The sequence below is a fragment of the Petromyzon marinus genome, chromosome 38 (genome assembly GCF_048934315.1).
Source record: "Petromyzon marinus isolate PM22_M1 ecotype Great Lakes invasive population chromosome 38, UKy_Petmar_22M1.pri1.0, whole genome shotgun sequence".
Classification (NCBI taxonomy): domain Eukaryota; kingdom Metazoa; phylum Chordata; class Hyperoartia; order Petromyzontiformes; family Petromyzontidae; genus Petromyzon; species Petromyzon marinus.
In genome coordinates, this window is record NC_133704.1 from 11555185 (window position 1) to 11575697 (window position 20513).

At 46.0% G+C, this 20513-nt stretch overlaps 1 long non-coding RNA gene across 1 annotated transcript; it reads left to right on the top strand.

The window, feature by feature from the left end:
• Positions 1 to 732: 732 nt before the first annotated feature.
• Positions 733 to 11915, top strand: LOC142905321 (uncharacterized). Its single transcript, XR_012946345.1, has 3 exons — positions 733 to 2382; positions 5399 to 7770; positions 11860 to 11915. It is a non-coding gene; the product is annotated as an uncharacterized LOC142905321 (long non-coding RNA).
• The last annotated feature ends 8598 nt before the right edge of the window (positions 11916 to 20513 follow it).

Genomic DNA, 20513 nt, shown 5'->3' on the forward strand with positions numbered 1-20513 from the left:
TGTGCGGTTTTTTTTGTGACCACGTAATTAAAATGCTACTGAATAAATATGTAATCTTGACCATTTATACGTTAGATCATTTTCCAATAACTTTCAATTGGGGTCCAATTTATGAATTTCACACGTATTCAAATTATTTTATATAGACTGCCCCCCCCTCTCCCATCATAGGAATGTGGAATTTCCAACTATGACTCAGGGCTACCTGTAGGGACGAGTGCTGCCCCATTGCTTCACTTTTTTTCTCAGATATATTTCATTAATTGCACAAACTTCAAAGTACCATGACCCACCTCTTGACCCCCGATGGGGAGTACCCGTATGCCCACACCACCAGAGATTAACTTAAAATCCCGGTGACATGACGGGGCCGGGGAAGATGTCTAGTAAACAAGCCGGTGGGCAACACACACACACAAAACCCTCCGGTCGCAAAAGAGTTAAAAACGGAGCATGAATTTCTCCAGCATTGTGGTCATCCGTTATCTCGCTGGGTCAGGGGGGAGGGGAGAAAGGGGGGGGGGGATGGGTGGTCAGGGAGACTGCCTGCAAGCACAGCGCTTATCAGCGGTCGTGCAGGCGGCCCCAGCTCGTGCCCTCGCGCATGCTCCCGCCCGCCACGCACAGGCCCAGCTGGGGGCCCCTCTTTCCACCCGCCCCTGCCCTCCTTCCCCCTGCCCCTCCTCCGCCCTGCCCTGCCTGCCCCTCTCACCCAGCCAACCAGCGACGTCCCCGTCTCCGGCGCTGGTTACTTAAGCACGTGCCTGTGGCTCTCTCTCACCGGGCACACTTTTGAGAAGGGGACAACAAGACGAGGCCCCTCGCTGGTCGTCCCCAGAATTCATCGACCTCAGGTAAACGATCGTCTTTTTGAAATTATCGGAGGTTCGTCTTATTCGGTCATTTTTACAATGCGACTTAGTCCGTCCGGTTGAAGTGTACTTATGCACGGTAGCTACGGTCTGCATGGACGTACTGCAGTGAAAAAGGGGAAATGTGGTAGAGCTGATAAAACATTTTTGTTATGTAAAATAAAAATAATTATTGGGTTGGTTGTTTTTTACCCCGTGACCTCCATATAACGTGAAACGTAAACACGCATTTCTCTTATTCTCGTTTATAACATTTATTAAGTTTATAAAATGTGGTGGAAATGTTTCTTGTAACCAAACACTGGAGCCACCACGTGCTAGAAATTTTCACCGCCGCTACAAAAAATGGCTCCAGAAGCCACGCGGTGCGGCGAGTGAGCACCGCTCACAACGTGAATCATCGTCGTCGTCACGGTGGTTGTGAGAACAGACTAAAAATTCAAATTCTCGAATGAAATCGTCAGAAGTCGGCAGTTAACATTTTCTGACGAACGTTGCTGGGAATGGACCGTCATTTTTTTTTTAAATGTACAACGGCGAAATAAATAAAACTTTGCTCGTAAACGCAGATGGCAAATGGAAAATGTTTCCACCGAATTCGATGCCTAGAAAGTGACGCTGCTTGCTCATCAAAAAAAATCCCCAAACATTTGGGAAACAAAATGCAGTAGTTACATTCCACTGCTTTTTTTTTACTAAATATTGTCGTACAAAGTGTAATCAACTTTCATCCTATTCCTTGCGTATGGCAAAAATGTTGAGGAACTAAATGCCAAATTTCCGTTATGTACTGAGATCCATGAAAGTAAAATTTTCTCCGAGAAAAGTATCAAGAAAGACGATTTGTCATGGAAATACAGTCTCTAAATGACGCGGCCACCGCGTGCATGGGTCACCTCCATTGTCCCATGCTTATGTGCACGAGGATGCGTGGTCCCTGAGGCCACCCTTTGGCCAGCGTAGACACGTGTCTCGCCCCGTGCACATCGGCTTCCTCTCTCGTGCTACCTTCTACCTCACTTAAATCTTCATCTTTGTTGTAATTAAAATGTTTTATTACTGATCTGTGTAGATACTTTCCACTGCATGGGGCACGGAAGCTATCGAGCGTGTGCAGGCGGTGCAATTGCACCGGTGGGGCCTACACGCCGGAGGGGCCCAGGCTACGAAGAGGGAGGAAAGGGAGGGGGGAAAATCGGACGGCAGGCCCCAAATTTAATTTCCATTCCTTCCACCACGGGGGGCCCATGCCCCCCAAAAACCCACGGTGCGCCACTGCTCCACTGTACATTCTCTTAGACTGATATTACGTCTCATCTCGGGATTTATTTGCGACATCTGACATTTCCGTGCTTTGCGATTGTGTGCACCCGTTTCTTCTGCAACCCTTGCTCCAGGTCTTGGCCCACGTTTCGCCGGGGCTCTCACCGGGGCTCACAGAAATATTTCCCCTCCATCGGACACGAAACTATCGCCGTCCTGCAATTCCTCCGCTTTATGTGTTTTTCAGGTCAAATTGTGTTTACGGCTGCACAAGTGACATTTCACGCGGTTAGCCGCCGTTCTTCCTGGTGTGGATTTTCGCGCCTGAAAACGCACGAACCAAGATGCAGTCCGCGCACTTTGCTTTTAATAGTGTGTGTGTATAAATGGTACAGTGGGGAGTGGTGGCGCAGCGGTTAGCGCGCCGTGCTACAAACCCGGCGACCCGAGTTCTAAACACCGGTGACGATTATCTGAACCGGTCCTGGGCCTCCTCGAGGTCGATTCGGCCTCAAATGAGTACCTGGTGCGGTGTGTAAATATCGCCACTGGGGAGACAAAAGCGGCCGAGCGTGGTGCTGGCCACCCACTCTCTAGTGCGCCGTATCGGCCTTCATAGGTGCTCGCTAACAGCACTTGCCCCAACAGTCTGTTAAAGCTATATGGGGGATCTTTGATTTTTTTATACAGTACAGAGGGGAGTGGTGGCGCAGTGGTTAGCGCATCGTGCTACGTATCCGGCGGCCCGATAATGATCCCCCATCGCTGGTAAATTTGGTTTCACACATTATTTCGTTCAAATATCCAGCTCGTGATAATTTTTTTTAAATAGCGGTTTGATTGCCACGTAATTACGAGAACTTTACCCTCAGTGATGGGGTGGAATGGGAAAGTGATGCCCCCCTCCCTACCCCCGACTTTGTTTGGAACAGAAGTAATTAATTTGAGGGATCTCAACGTTTGATTCCTGACCAGGGCTAACACCAGTGGCGAGAGTGTTATTCAAACTAGTCCCGGGCCTTGCCACCCCGCCAAAAACCGCGACCCCCCCCCCGGCCCACTTCACCAGCCCACATTGACCCGCATGGTGAAGTATGTTCAACAACCGCCATGACCAGTAAGGCGTGTTGGGAGAGCCATTTCATCCAGCAGTGGATTGCCAAATGCTGAACATCACTATCATTACGACGGCACATACTACAATCACGCTTTGCCATTCCATCCGGTGTAAATATATCTCGTGGCTTCAGCCTGAATGGAAAGTACTCCACGTTCAGATGTTCGGCAGGAGAGAATTACTTAACTTGGAATGGCAATTGACCCGGCTTACCATGACCCCCTTTTTGGGGAGAATGGCCAATTGACAAAAATGCACCCCCCCCCCCCAGCTCATGCGTGCGTGGTTCACAGAAACGCGCGGCCGTTGACAGGTGAAGAAGGCGAACGCCACCGTTCGGGCAAGGGTCGGGTTCAATCCGCAGATAATTTCAGGCGTTCTAAAGCCTTCGAGAAACTCGAAAGGATTTTTTTTTGCTGCAGAATGAGACGCAGCCCCCGGTTGAGAAACGGCCAAGTGGCCTCAAGCTTGAATGGATAAAGCAATATATAAAGATCTAGATTTGAAGTTTTCGTGACTGCAGGGATCCATACTCTTTGGTTCTTTCGGTAAAGTCACGTAGGTAGAAAATAAAAAAAATCAAATAAATCACGACGTTTTGGGCGCAACACAAGCGTCCGTAATAAACAAAGCTCACGCACAGTCGGCTAATGTGCTGGAGAGTGCGGTTCCTTCTCCCGCACGGTTTATTTTCCGAATCTTGATTGGGGCGTATTTCGATTATATTCTTTGGTTCTTTCGGTAAAGTCACGTAGGTAGAAAAATAAAATAAAACAAAAATGAAAACAACTAAATTAAATCACGACGTTTCGGGTGCAACACAAGCGACTGTCATCAGGTGGAACACAACAGCTAGAAACAAACTGCGGAAATTGTTGTGTCCCACTGTCGTGTCCCACCTGATGACGGGCCCTTGTGTTGCGCCTGAAGCGTCTTGATTTAATTGAGTTGTTTTCATTTTTGTTTTATTTTATTTTTCAACCTACGTGACGTTACCGAAAGAACCAAAGAATATGGATCCTTGCAGTCACGAAAACTTCAAATCTATAATGTATTTGGATTCGTTTTTTTACGGGGCTTTAGCTACACATGCAAGCATTCTAGATTTTTTTTTAAAGTACAAGTTCATTAGAGTTAAATCATTAACTCGGGATGGGTTACTAAGGTTTTTTTAAAATATATATAAATTGAACCTGTGAGTTTATAACACCGGTGACATTAATTTCACGAGTATGCCGGTGGAGAGAGAGAGGGCCCTAAATGCCGTGATGCAAGATCAGACTTGGAAGGCAAGTGACCGCAAGTTTGTAACGTGCCTTTCCCGACAATTACAACACGTTCCAATCACGAGTCACACCGACGCGCGCCTTTTGTACCTGCGGAGTTCAAAAGAAACAACCAACACAACCTCGCGTTTCCCCATTCTCGTTGCCTACGGCTGGGCTTTGCCGAACCTTTGGTCGCGATTCATGGCCCCCCGCGTTCAGCGAACACGGTCTTGGGTTTTCTTTGTTATGCTGCCGTGAATGTGGGAAATGGCCGATACGTTCTCACCAAATAGAGGATGCTACAGCATCATTCATTCTTGCTCATCGCATTCCTTTTGCTGCCCCATCACCAATACAGACTTCAAGAGTTTTACACCCCCCCCCCCCTCTAACCGCAATCTCACCCCCCAATTTCTTCCCCCGTGTAACTGATTGTTATCAGCGTCTTCATCGACAACTCAAATTTCCCGCCACTCCTTTTAAGTCCTTTTCAAACCACTCCAGTTGGGGATTATTTGCCCCCTACCACTGCTTAATTAAGTCAGGAGCGCCACCCACACCCCTTCCGCCTCATATATCCCTTAACCTACTTGTAGGATTATAGGTATACCATAATAATATGGGATTGTTGTTAATAGGCGTACCTTGTGCTCTTAGTGGTAGTGCCTTACACCGGCAATCGCTGCTCCCAAGCCAGCCAGTCAGCAGCGTTCCCGGGAAGGACACAAAAAAAAAATATCGAGTGAGAAACGAGGCCCCTTTGGCGATCCCACGTGGATTCGACGCGACGAGCAGCCGAGTGTCCGTCGATCGAAAACTTCAACGCGGCTCGATGCGTCGCGCGTTCAGACCGCACCGTCTCGTTTTGTCTCGTTCAGGTAACGCGCGGCGGGTGGCGCGGCGGGTGGCGCATTCCGCGCCGCTGGTCCCGACACGGGCCACAAGCGGGATTTCTCGACTAGCACGTCTGTGCAGGATATCATACTATACTGTAAATCAATGCTGAACCATTACAGTATATATGATGTGCTGCGGAGGGCTATGTCCTTGTCTGCATCTGCGTCAGAGAGGCCCACGGGGCCTGGACGAACTGTTGGCTCCCCAAGTCAAGGGTCAAAGTGGTTTCCTCCCGATGAGCGGGCGTTCACTCGGAGCCAGTCGTGGGTATTCCCGCAGTTATCTCCAGAGTTGAGGACCAAGTCTAGCCATAGGATGGCCGGCAGTCGATTGACAACTGAGAATGGGAATTGCACTTTAGAGAATTGTCAAAGAAAATGGTGTTTGCTCAATTGTATATAGGAGCAAACGTATTCATTCTGTAGAAGATATTTTAAACTTTAAAAAAAAACTAACCGATGCCCAACATGGATATGTTGTAATTAGTATTTTTTGGAATAGACTTAGCTGTAAAGTCATTGATATATTCGCTGATTGATATATCTCTGTAAATTACTCAGGTGGGAAAACACCGTCTCACTGGAGACGCAGAGACGAACACTCGATGACTCTCTACACGCTCGATGGCACCTGTCCACCAGCATGTCTACCGCTCTATAATTGTTTTGTTTTGCTACCTCTGCAAGAGTGGCGAATGTGTGCATCAGAGCACAGCGGAACCACGATAATACGCGTTACACGTGTAGCATTGCATGACGGCATTGCGCCGAGGGCGAGGGGGCCCTTGCATGGAGGGGAGAAGCTCAAGAAGACGAACGACCCTGGGGGAGTGGCGACAAAACCGTTACCATTATTGTAACCAATAATGGTAAGGGTTCTCTTGCTGCTCCCCGCTGCTTCGCTTCAACCCGGAGGGTCGCCACGACCGACCGCAAGCCCCTGCCGCCTGCACGCCGGAGAGGACACGCGGGGGCCACACAAAGACAAGATATCACCCCCCCCCACCCCGTATAGCCTTGATAGACTGTTGGGGCAAGTGATGTTAGCGAGGGGGGTGGGGTGGGTGGCCAGCAACCACGCCGGGCCGCCTTTGTCTCCCTTTGTGGCGACGTTTACGATATCGCCGTTGCACCACGTACTCGTTTTATGCTGAGTTCGACCTAGGGGGGCGGAGTACCCGGGACCGGTTCAGATTCATCGCGGCTGGTGTCGTGCGGCCGCGAGCGGGGATCGAGCCCGGGTGGCCAGGTTCGCGGTGCCCGGGTGCCACGCTCCCCCACGCGCCCAGCGGCGGGGAAAGGGGTGCACGCCGAGGTGGCTGGCACAAGACGGCAGGTGCGCCCATCGCCTCCGTTGACATTCAGGACGCCCCGGACAGCGTCGCGTATCAGACCGCCGCACGTGCGCGCGCCCGCCCGTTGCTAACCCGTCCGCATCCAGTGCAGAACATGTGCAACGATGGTGGTGGTGTCACTTATTGCACATCACGGGTGGTAAACAAAATACGTAGCCCCTCTAGCTGCTCAACGCCGCTTTCTGGGAGAACGCCATCCAAATACCCTCGAGAGAGAGTTCTTTAGTATTTGGCCTACTCTTCCACACTGTGAACGTCTACTATAGATTGCTCACGCATCTGCTCGTTATTTTTTTTACACATCCCGCCTGTGCCGCAGCCCCCAGCGAGTCGGATTTGCGACGGAGCTGCATTTTACTGCATTCGTTGCGCGATCATGACCACAAGAAAATAAATAAAATCGCGTCTGCCAGCAGAGTATGAGCAAACGTGAGACATACTTCCTGCTCAAACGAGCGCGGTTGTCGGCGGAGTGGCCGTCAACGTCTCTCCGTGGACCGGAGCCGGTGGTGGGACTTTCCACATTCCTATGGCGGGGTCCAGGCTCTCCACGGCAGTGTTGGCTCGCCACGAGGCGCTATTATCGCCGCTATTGTGTGCACGCAGGCGCTGTGTTCATGAGAAGTGCGTCGCCGCGTACAAGCGTCGCTTGTTTACAAGCACGAAGGTGAAAATAAACACGTGATTACACTCTCGAACTAACGTCGTCCGTGGTGTCGTTTTTTGTTTACTTTGCTGTGATTGCCCCGAACAACAACAACACTCGGCCATCGCGCGGCGCTTTCAGACGCGCTTCTGCGGGCCGTCTGGAACGCGCTCTTCCTTCCGAAAAAGCCACTGGAGTTACGGCACTTTCAAATCATCATCTAGATTGACAAACTCATTTCTTTAGAACTGCTTGTTGTGTTTAGTTTGTTGTCATTCCCTCCGCACCTCCGATGAGCACGGTTTGCTCAGTACGGTGTGAAAGAAGTTCAACATGATGAAAAGTAAGAATAGGTTTTGATTTAAAGCTTTCGTGACTGCAGTAATTCATATTCTTAGTTTTTTCGGTAAAGTCACGTTGAAGAGAAACAACAAAATAACAAAAAATATATAAAACAATAAAAATTCTCACGACGTTTCGACCATAACTCAAACGGTCATCATCAGGTGTGTCGGTTTGCATAAATTTATTTTGAAAACGGCATATTTATTTATATATATATATAAAAATAACGTTTGCGTCATGCGCAACGATTGGCTGTTTACCAGGACTAGTCCATCCATACACCCAGCCATCAGATTTACCATGGAAGTCGAAATAGATGGCAAGATACCTTTTTTGGATGTCCTAATTAAAAAGAGACCTGATGGTTCAATGAGCCACTCTGTCTACAGGAAAGCTACCCATACGGATGCTTATCTGAAACCGGATTCCCACCACCATCCATCACAGAAGAATTCTCTCATCAAGACTCTGTATCATAGAGCCCAATGCATATCCGACCAGGAACACATAAGCAGTGAACTCAAGCACGTACACCAAGCTCTTAGGGCTAATGGTTACTCCGACTATACAATCCGCAAAGCTATCACTCAAACCATGAAGAAGAACCCTCTTGAGGAGCCTTTCAAAACCATCACTTTACCCTACATTGCTGGGATCACAAAAAAGATCTCCAAAATCTTGAATAAACACAAGATCCAGGTCCGTTTCAACACATTACATAAAATCCGTGATCTGGTTCCGTCTGTAAAAGATGTGATTCCGGACATACAATACCCTGGTGTCTACAAACTAAGTTGCCTCTGTGGTAGTAGTTACATTGGAGAAACCAAACGCCATATCTCGGACCGCATTCGTGAACATAAAGCAGACCTTAAACACGGTAGGACCAACACCTCGGCCGTAGCAGATCATTGTTCTAATTCAGTAGGCTCACATGCCATTGACTTTTCCAAGACGGAGGTTCTTTGTAAGCCATCTGGCTTCCATGAGAGATTCGTTCATGAGGCTATCCACATATACAAACACAGAGACAATTTCAACCGAGAAGATGGATTCTATCTTAGCAATCATTGGAAAGATTTGATTAATCATTTCAGTTCTTGATTGATTGTTCACGCTTACAGTGGCTTTCAGACAGCATACATAAAAACAAATTTCGTCTCCCCCCTCCTCTTTTCAAAAAATAGATGGACTAGTCCTGGCAAACAGCCAATCGTTGCGCATGACGCAAACGTTATTTTTATATATATAAATAAATATGCCGTTTTCAAAATAAATTTATGCAAACCGACACACCTGATGATGACCGTTTGAGTTATGGTCGAAACGTCGTGAGAATTTTTATTGTTTTATATATATTTTGTTATTTTGTTGTTTCTCTTCAACGTGACTTTACCGAAAAAACTAAGAATATGAATTACTGCAGTCACGAAAGCTTTAAATCAAAATTTAATCGCCTCTACGGGGAGGGTTTTCACATAACTTTAAGATCTTTCAACAAACTCCGGGATAAGAAAGCTCAGCTGATCGAGTCTCTCACCTTCCTGAAGAGATGCCGCGACTCTGGGGTAATACCAATCGCATTTACACTCACCTCTGCTACTGTAACTTCTTCTAATGCGAAACGAATTCTTTTCAAAACTAGCTTAGCTCTTATCTCAGAAAAAATCAGACTTATACGCACAGAACTAGATCAGTTAGACAAGACACTCTACAAATCACACTTATCATTGACGGCAATAATGTCCACATCGGATTGGGAACATGTAGACAATATGACTGCCTCTTCAGCTGCTACTATGTCGACCAAATGTAAGGAAAACCTGATTTCCAAATTTAACCTCCTATTCAACAAAAGACCGGACCCACACACCAAAAAGTTAGACGTTAATAAAGTCGTAATTAATCGCAGTAACAGTTCTATTTCCGATGGTCTGAAATCCGTTTTAGCTAAAGGTCTAAACTTTGCAGTCACACCTAAACACATACCAGTTAATGATATAATTGCCCAAGTAGACGTTGCTCTCAGGGGCCTGGGTCACATCGCTGCAGACGTAGCAAGATCTGAAATCGCTGCAACCCTCAAAAACGCTAAGATGCCAGCTAGCAACCTCAGCAAAAATGAGCGTTTTGAATTATATAAATTAAAAAAGAGGAATGATATTGTAGTTCTCTCAGCTGACAAAGGCAATGCTACTGTTATCATGGATAAAATAGAATACAACAACAAAATTAAAGAATTACTCGACGATGGTAGTTATACAAAAATAAAAAGAGATCCCACCAACAGCCTCGTCACACAAACCAACAAAATAATTTCTGATTCAACCGCATTAATTGATCAATCTAAACAGTTTTCATTGAAACCTTCTGCTGCCAGGCCACCAAGATTATACGGCTTACCAAAAATACATAAAGTTGATACACCTCTTCGTCCCATAGTCTCTACTATCAGCTCCCCCACCTACAAACTAGCTCGTTTTTTGTCTGAAATCCTGCGTCCTTTCACTGGAAAGACCACCTCTGCGGTACAAAATTCTACTCACCTGGTATCAACAATCAAGGGTATTTCCCTGTCCCCAGACGACCTGCTTGTCAGTTTTGATGTAGTTTCCTTATTCACCAAGGTTCCTGTACCTGACACCATTGCAATCATTGAAGACTTGGTTCATCAAGGACTAAACACTGAGGTACCCCCCCTGGTGAGACACTGTTTAACCAATACATACTTCACTTGGAATGGAACTTTCTACAAACAAACTGAGGGCACCCCAATGGGCTCCCCCCTTTCTCCAGTTATAGCTAACATTTTCATGGAGAAATTTGAGACTGACGCCATCCAGACTGCCACTCTGCGCCCAACCTTATGGAAGAGGTACGTGGATGACACTTTTGTCATCTGGCCACATGGCCGGCCTGCTCTAGACCAATTCTTCGACCACATCAATTCCATACACCCAGCCATCAGATTTACCATGGAAGTCGAAATAGATGGCAAGATACCTTTTTTGGATGTCCTAATTAAAAAGAGACCTGATGGTTCAATGAGCCACTCTGTCTACAGGAAAGCTACCCATACGGATGCTTATCTGAAACCGGATTCCCACCACCATCCATCACAGAAGAATTCTCTCATCAAGACTCTGTATCATAGAGCCCAATGCATATCCGACCAGGAACACATAAGCAGTGAACTCAAGCACGTACACCAAGCTCTTAGGGCTAATGGTTACTCCGACTATACAATCCGCAAAGCTATCACTCAAACCATGAAGAAGAACCCTCTTGAGGAGCCTTTCAAAACCATCACTTTACCCTACATTGCTGGGATCACAAAAAAGATCTCCAAAATCTTGAATAAACACAAGATCCAGGTCCGTTTCAACACATTACATAAAATCCGTGATCTGGTTCCGTCTGTAAAAGATGTGATTCCGGACATACAATACCCTGGTGTCTACAAACTAAGTTGCCTCTGTGGTAGTAGTTACATTGGAGAAACCAAACGCCATATCTCGGACCGCATTCGTGAACATAAAGCAGACCTTAAACACGGTAGGACCAACACCTCGGCCGTAGCAGATCATTGTTCTAATTCAGTAGGCTCACATGCCATTGACTTTTCCAAGACGGAGGTTCTTTGTAAGCCATCTGGCTTCCATGAGAGATTCGTTCATGAGGCTATCCACATATACAAACACAGAGACAATTTCAACCGAGAAGATGGATTCTATCTTAGCAATCATTGGAAAGATTTGATTAATCATTTCAGTTCTTGATTGATTGTTCACGCTTACAGTGGCTTTCAGACAGCATACATAAAAACAAATTTCGTCTCCCCCCTCCTCTTTTCAAAAAATAGATGGACTAGTCCTGGCAAACAGCCAATCGTTGCGCATGACGCAAACGTTATTTTTATATATATAAATAAATATGCCGTTTTCAAAATAAATTTATGCAAACCGACACACCTGATGATGACCGTTTGAGTTATGGTCGAAACGTCGTGAGAATTTTTATTGTTTTATATATATTTTGTTATTTTGTTGTTTCTCTTCAACGTGACTTTACCGAAAAAACTAAGAATATAAGAATAGGTTTTTACCCTTTCTGGCAATAAAACAGGCGTTACGATGTTCAAACACCAAACAGATACTTTTTGCAAGACATACATTTCTGCATTAACCACACATACTTGTGGCAAAAATACAAACATGCTGTGATAATTCATATATGGCAGTCTTTGAAACTGATTGGCCTATACCAGAGACAGGCTTATTCTAATGGCCTAGTCTCACCAGTGTCAGACCAGAGAACGCCAAAAGGCGAACCGTACAAAGGCAATGCCGCGTATCATAACATATTGTATCTCAACGTACAAACAATATCCCCGGCACCACGTGATTTCAGTCTTTCGCGATCTCACAACGAGCTTTGGTGGAAACGAAGCTGTAGCAGCCTCGAGACCAGGCGTGCGTCATAGCAATCAATCACGACACGCGCCACCTTCCAAGTCATCTCCAATCGATGTGTCCAAATGATGGGGTCACTTTGTTGTGCTATCATTTGTGGCCAGAGGTGGTTTCTGAAAAAATAAGTTTACACCTCAGTGGGCTTTGCCTGGTAGGATGGTTTCGTTTGATTTGTTTGTGTTTGGGTGATTTGTTTACATTTCTTGTACTTAGCACTCATATCGTGTTTTTGTAACGTTCTTACCCCGTGCCCCGACTGGACATCTGTGAAAAAAGAGCTTAATAGCTCATCGGATTCCCCCAGTATATATATACATATTCTGATACAACTTGTTCGGAAACAAATGTGTATACTATGTTGGCAGTTGTCTTTGCCAATGCCGCTTTAGTGGTCGGAAATTCTGACCGCACTTTATTGTTAAGTCTTTGGCAATCCGTTTTGCGACCAATTGTTTGTGTTGAGTATAACCTCCTTGGCTATATATATACAGTAATAATAACTCACATGTATTTGTAAGGCGCCTTCCAACAATGTCTCAAGGCGCATTCTAAGATTAAGGTAAAGGCCAAGAGAGAAGGAGCAGCTAAGTAGAATAAACGGACTTGAGAAAATGTGTTTTTAAACGCGACTTTAAAGTAACCAAATTGTCGGTTCAACGAATTTACAACGGCAGGGAATTCCACAACCGAGGCGCAGACCCAGCAAATGCGCGCTGCTCACCACAGGAACGCAGCCGGGAGCGAGGTCACCCACAGGAGGCCCGTTCAACCCTTTACGCATTGCCGCAATGCAGCTAAATCCATCGTGTTAGCTGTACGACGTCCCCACGCCGATGCACCCCCGCCGTTGCCAGCCCGCACAGATCGCCCTAGTCAAGTTTAACACCTAGTGGGAGGAGGAGGCTTTCCCGACCAATATCATCCGTAATAATAGGTTTTTTTTTTGGGTTAGATCGTGTAAATATATAAATGTTGTGTCGTTAAACCCGCCACAGCTAACTAGTAAACGGAACATGCCAATTCGTCACTAGTACAGCACACCGGTGTGTTGGAGAGCCAAGCCACAACATTTACAATCTGAGTTCGACGTTTCGCCAGTCATTACAACTAGCTTCATCAGGCGACAGCCAGATCTGTGAAGAAGTCCACCTGTTTCGTCCCCCCCCCCGCCCCAACTTTGCGCAAGAGCGCAGTGTGGTCCCCACATCTACGCCTCTATATGAGGAACGAAAGCGGTGGAAATCCCACAGTCCGTTGGCAGTGAGCGAGTGTAAGCCGTAGGGCAACTCCTGCTGTTGTCGACTTCCCCACAAAGCGGTAACTCCTTTTAACGTCCCTGGAGATGTGATGGGCTGAGTTAACTCCCAACCGGGAATTCGAACTTGCGATCATCTGATTTGCGAGCTGCTCTCTCCCCCTCTACCGTGGCGTGAAACGTAATGTGCAACTCAAAATCTGACCTAATTTATATTTAGAGAGCGCCTTGGCTCAAGGCGCTTGGCATGGCTTACAAAACGGTGGCAGAATGGAATGTGGGGCGCACGAGGATTGATTGAGGCATGAGTGACAGCGATAGACCGGTACTCGAGGGTTCACGAAAGGGCTACAGGCGAGGGACGGGAAGGAATGGAGGGGCGAGTGGAGGGAAGAGGAAGAGAAGAAATGGTGAGGCTTCAAGAGTGGTACGGAAGGAGGTTAAGAAGGGGGGTCTGCTTCATGTACAGGGGAAGTTTATTCCAGTGGAGGGATGCAAGGAGAGAGATGGACCGAAAAACGGGATGGGGCACTGGGAGAAGGAAGGACACAGAGAGAGAGAGATGTTTATATTATCTTCAAAAGTTAAAATGTGCTGGCAGCAAATAACACAACACTCTGCTATCACGTTCGTCACGAACACTCGCCTCTCCTGGAAACATGGGGAGGGGGAGCAGTGGCATTAAGGGGGGACATCATACGCCACGAACCCGGCCACCTGACTTTGATTTTCGGCCACGGATAAGATCAGCGGCCAGTGATGGCCGAACCAGTACTGGGCAACCCTCCGTCAGCAATCCGTGCTGCAATAGAAGTGCGGTGAAGTTTGGTCGAACAAATATCCACGGACAACTTGGCGTGAGGATATGTCTTCATCCAGCAGTGGATTGACATGTACCTACATGGAATGGAGGTATAAAAAAAACCCACTTCTTTGGTTCTTTCGGTAAAGCCACGTAGAATGAGAATAAAATAATAAATTGATAAAATAAAATAACACAATAAAATTCTCACGACATTTCAGCCACAACACAAGCGGCCTTCATCAGGTGTAGGGACGAGACTGTCTGGAGGACAGCGCTGGAGCGAAAAAGCCACGCTCAGATCGCGACCTTTAAGCTGTGTGAGAAGAAACAAAGCGCCTTGACAAAGGAATTAGCATATAATTTAGCATTGAAATAGCTGAGTGATTAGCTTGTGACTGGTCACAGAAATGGCTATGTTAAAGTTAAAGCATACACATCCGCAGAGGCACCCCTTGACAAAGGAATTAGCATAGAATTTAGCATTGAAATAGCTGAGTGATTAGCTTGTGACTGGTCACAGAAATAGCTATGTTAAAGTCAGAGCATACACATTCACAGAGGCACCTTGTGTTATTTTATTTTATCAATTTATTATTTTATTCTCATTCTACGTGGCTTTACCGAAAGAACCAAAGAAGATGAATCCTTGCAGTCACGAAAGCTTTAAATCGAAAAACCCCACTGTTAATCTAACATTTCAGAAATATTTATTTGTCAGCGGTGGTGTTTGAAGGCAGTGGTTCTCAATGGGGGGGGGGGGAGGGGCACGCAGACCCCTGGGAGCACGTGGCAATGTCCCACGGGGTACGTGAAGTGATTTATAAACGTGTGAAATCATATTCTTGGTTCTTTCGGTAAAGTCGCGTAAGAACCAAGAATATGAATCCCTGCAGTCACGAAAGCTTTGAATCAGTGTGAAATCATATCGGACGTGAGAGTCATTGGGTGAATAATCACGTACGAATCTGCCGATGTGAAATAACTACGAAAACATTTTAAATCCACACGGTGACCTCGAGCGACAACAAATCACGTGACGCACGCAGAGCGTTCGTTAATTTGTATTTGCTTGCAGTTACTCGCTAGTTGGGGATATCTCAGAAAATGGTCAGTGGGTTAAAATATCGAAGTTCGTTCATTCATACATTTGCTTCTCATTCGTACATTTACTTCCCAGAACCATGTTGGGTCGGTTGAAACAAAATGAAACAATGGTGGTACATTTTGATTTTAAAGCTTTCGTGACTGCAGTAATTCATATTCTTAGCTCTTTCGGTAAAGTCACGTTGAATATAATGGTGGTACAATCGTTGAACGTGTTTCATTGTTCCCCCCCGAGCCGTAAATGCTCTAAATCGTTATTTAGTCCTTTCGGTAAATGAATGGGAAAACAAAACATAGTAAACTCTGGAAATACAATGCAATACAACACAGAGAGTCGGCCAACACAACAGTCAACACCCCACCTGGTTGATTGACGTTCTTCCAAAGATTGCTAAATTTGAGAGAGAGACAAAACACAGACACGGAGACACACAGACAGACACACAAGCAGAGAGAGAGACTCACACAGAGGCATTCTCTTTGTACTGTTCGCCTTTTCGTGTTGTTCTCTGGTCTGACACTTGTGGGACGAGGCCATGCAGAAGGCTGTCTCTGGTGTAGGCCAATCAGTTTCAAAGACAATGCCCATAGATTATCAGAGCACGTTCTGTTTGTATGTTCACCACAAGTACTGTGTGTGGCCAATGTAGACTTGATCCCTTGCAAAAGGTGTCTATTTGGTGTGTGAACATCTTAACACAACTGCTGTTTGTATTGTCAGAAAGGGTAAAACCTATTCTTGTTTTTCAAGCCAAAACAAGATTGGGGACAAGCAATGTTTTATGGGAGTGCTTCGCGAGGTGTAATCTCCCACCTGGAAGCCAGACAATGTTCCCCCTGTTGCTCTCTGGCTCTGCAGAAGATGGTATGATGTTTCAGTTTTTTCAGTTTATTTATTTTGGTATAGCCCTGTGAGCCATTCGGCTCTTGAATCGGGTGCAACCACAACAAACAAAACATGAACAAGAAAAACATCTTAAAGTGACTATGTGACTGTGCAAAGAGAAAATCCAGGGAAAAAAACAGCAAAATATTCCACAAAAAGCACCGTACACCAACGCTGTGTGCAAATAGCATACGACGTTTCGATTGCAACACAAGCAATCACCATCAGGTACAAATGAAAGAGAAAACAAAATCAAAATAAAAGAAAACAACTAAATCAAATCACGACGTTTCGGAGGCAACACAAGCTTCCGTCTTCAGGTGGAACAGTCACAGCAAGATAGCTGCATCAAGTGGGGAGCTCTGAGACACCCGAGCTTATATACAGGTTAAGGTGGGGGGGAGGAGCCAAGTAGGGGGCATTGATGGGGTACGGGGCTAAGGTTAAGGTGGGGGGGAGGAGCCAAGCAAGGAGCCACGACGGCGTGCGGGGCTAAGGTTAAGGTGGGGGGGGAGGAGCCAAGCAGGGAGCCACAACGGCGTGCGGGGCTAAGGTTAAGGTGGGGGGGGAGGAGCCAAGTAGAGGACATTGATGGGGGCGGGGCTAAGGTTAAGGTGGGGGGGAGGAGCCAAGCGAGGAGTCACGACGAGGCTAAGTTAATCCGGCTTTTGTTATGTTGAGGGTTCGGGGGAAGCGGTGGTTCACTGCACGGGGGCAATGAAAAATGGTAAAAAAAAATGGCTGTGCGCTTATAAGGTAGCTGAAGTTTTTACTTGGTTTATGACATCTTTCCAGTGGTTGCTTAATTTAAAACCATCCTCTCGGTTGAAGTTGTGTCTATGTTTGTAAATCTGGATGGCTTCATGGACAAATCTTTGGTAATAACCGGGAGGTTTGCATAGTACTTTGGTATCGGAGAAAACAATGTCATGATAACCCGCTGTGTTGAGACAGTGATCAGAAACGTCGTGATTTGATTTAGTTGTTTTCGTTTATTTTGATTTTGTTTTATCTACGTGACTTTACCGAAAAAAAACAAAGAGTATGAATCCTTGCAGTCACGAAAGCTTCAAATCTAGAAAGAGAAAACATACCTAGTAAACTTAGAAATGTAATGCAATACAACACAGAGATTCTAGATTTAAAGCTTTCGTGACTGCAAGGATCCATACTCTTTGGTTCTATTCGGTATAGTCACGTAGGTAAAAAATAAAACAACAAAAATCACGACGTTTCGGCCACAACACAAGCGGCCTTCATCAGGTGAAGGGACCAGGCTGTCTCGAGGACAGCGCTGGAGTGAAACACAGCCACGCTCAGACCGCGACCTTTAAGCTGTGTGCGAGGAAACAAGGTGCCTTGACAAAGGAATTAGCATAAAAATTAGCATTTGATTGGCCGACTTAGCATGATGAACGGTGTAGAGGTGGTGTACATGCGGGTGAACATGCCGGTTGGCGCGGGGGGGGGGGAGGGGGAGTTTACCTATTGATGGTGTGAAAAGGGAATTTTTAAGAGCTGCGAAAGTTTGGGGTACCACTACTTGAAAAATATACTGTACCATTGAAAATTAGTTTAATGTTTGGTTCGATTTAGAACATCTTTCCAATGGTTGCTTAATTTGAAACCATCTTCTCGGTTGAAATTGTGTCTGTGTTTGTAGATCTGAATTGCCTCGTGAACAAATCTCTGATAAAAACCCGTGGGTTTGCAAAGAACCTTGGTATCGGAGAAAATTATATCGTGATCACCCACAGCGTTGTAACAGTGATCAGCTACGGCAGAAGAATTCGTTCTGCCGTGTTTCAAATCTGATTTGTGCTCGCGAATTCGGTCAGAGACATGTCGCTTTGTTTCCCCGATATAGCAATCACCGCAGGTACAACTCATTATTTTTTACCTACGTGACTTTACCGAACAAAACCAAAGAGTACAACAAAGAGAGTCGGCTAACATAAGTCAACACCCCACCTGGTTGATAACGTTCTTCCAAAGATTGCTCAATTTGAGAGAGAGACAAAACACAGACACGGAGACACATATACAAAGAAAAATAACACAGAGACACACAGAGAGAGATACACACATAGGCACAGAGAGAGAGAGAGAGGGGGCAGAGAGAGAGGGGGGTGTAGAGAAATTGGCATGTCAATGCAAGGCCGTAGCCATGGAGTCAACATTGGAGGGAACCAAATCTTCCAGGGGGTCTGGGGTCCCCCCCCAGAAAAAAATTAATTTGAAAACTAACACCAGTGAAATGTGGGTTCATTGAATGTTAATATTTGAAAGTGCCCTCTCTACACCATGAGGCATCAGCACACAACCCCCCCCCCCGCCCCCCAGCAATATTGTATACAACCTCACCGAAAGCTGCAGAGGAGCATTCTGAGTAATGTACTGATCCATATAAAAAAAAACAATTATGCATAACACTACCTTAAAACAAAAATGTATGAAATAGGCAACGTTTTGGGCAATGGCTCTTCTATGTAGGTACACATGTGAAGAATGGCCATTTACCGAAATTTCGCCTTTTACGTATATATTCATATTTTAAGGCCACAATGTTACTGATGAATGTGTTGCGTTTTCTTTGTTCATTGTACTTGAGCACCGCCGCAAACACTTCGTCACCAAATAATTTGTTCATGGTATCCATGTTAAAATAAAACACATTTAAGTCTCAGCCAACTTGCCGCTTCCGGCTTGAGCCTGCATCGTGCCAGGATGGGTGAACACTGTGGGTGCTGACCACATTCCCACTGATGGACACGAGGCTATTGCTTCGTTGTGGGCAGCAGAGGAAATTGCAAAAAAAAAGTCAATATTTTTTTACCGATGGGATATCTATTGTAATTTATATGCATACATTATCCACCACCACCCCCCACCCCCCGGCATATCCCTCTATTTAAGACTGAAACAGGAGGATTTCTCCGCAATTCTGGCTGTTGCCTGATGATGCTGTTTGTAATTACTGGCAGAACGTCGTACTCGAATTGTAAATGTTGTGGGTTTATTCGCCAACACATCGATGTGCTCTACAAGTAACGAATTGGTATTTTTTTTTACGTGGCAAACCTTACTAATTGGCTATGTCAGGTAGTGGCGGGTTCAACGGCACATTTATATTTACGTGATCTAACCCAAAAATACCGTTTCTTTAGACTCTGCCTTAAACGCAAGCCTGATGAGACATTAAATGTCGAAACCAATCCAGAGTTGTCCTGTGTTGAACGAATGCTGCTGAAATGTACACACTCTCAGGGTGGCGTAGCCGATGGAGTTTGTGGGGGAACAGATATGTGAAGGAGGCGTAATATGCTTATTAATTGTGTTACTCATATTCTCCACAGCCACGATTATTTTGTGATAACGCTGTAATAGATAAAAGGCTACGAGTTTCTTGAAATGAGCTAGGTTATTAAACTAAACTATTTTTTATTCTGCCAGGTAAGGCCCACTGAGCTATGTAGCTCTTTGTCAGAAGCAACCTGGCCACAGATGATAGCTTCAACGAAGTGGCTTATCACTTGGAAATGTATAGCATCCAAATACTCTAAACGCATGTTTCTAAACGAGGAGGGAAAAACCGGAGGACCCGGAGGAAATCCACGCGACCAGGGGGAGAGAGACACGCAAACTCCAAACATACACCAGACGCCAGGGTCGGGATCGAACCCACAACCTCCTGAATACCATGCGACGTGGTTAACATCTCGCCACCGTGGCGCCTCATTGTAGGAGCTTGGGGGAGAGCGACGTTAGGAGTGAATTCAAAAGTGGCCCAGTGCGAGGGACGATTTAAAGAGGGAAGTGTTTGTGACCTGCAGTGTGGTGAGTGGGAGGGCGGGCGGGCGGGTAGGTGGTTGTGGTGAAACAAAAGGTCAAATAACCAACGTGACCCGCATGGACTGAGAAACGGGATGGTCTGTGCACGTGCAAACTCACGCTCGACAAACACTCAAGGGCGACCAACATCTGGGCACTGGCTCATCCATCGCGGGAGTGACTCATGTTCGGACAACAGCTTATCACTGTTATCTGAACCACAGCTTGGTTCCTGATTGAGAAGCAGCGGCGTGGGCAGGCGGGTGCTACCAGAATCTGAATATGTATTTATATTGAAGGAATCCGATGAGCTATAAAGTTCTTTTTCACAGATGTTCCAGGAGGGGAATAGGGTCTGAACGTTACAGCAAACAATACAGAAACGCGATAGGAGTGCA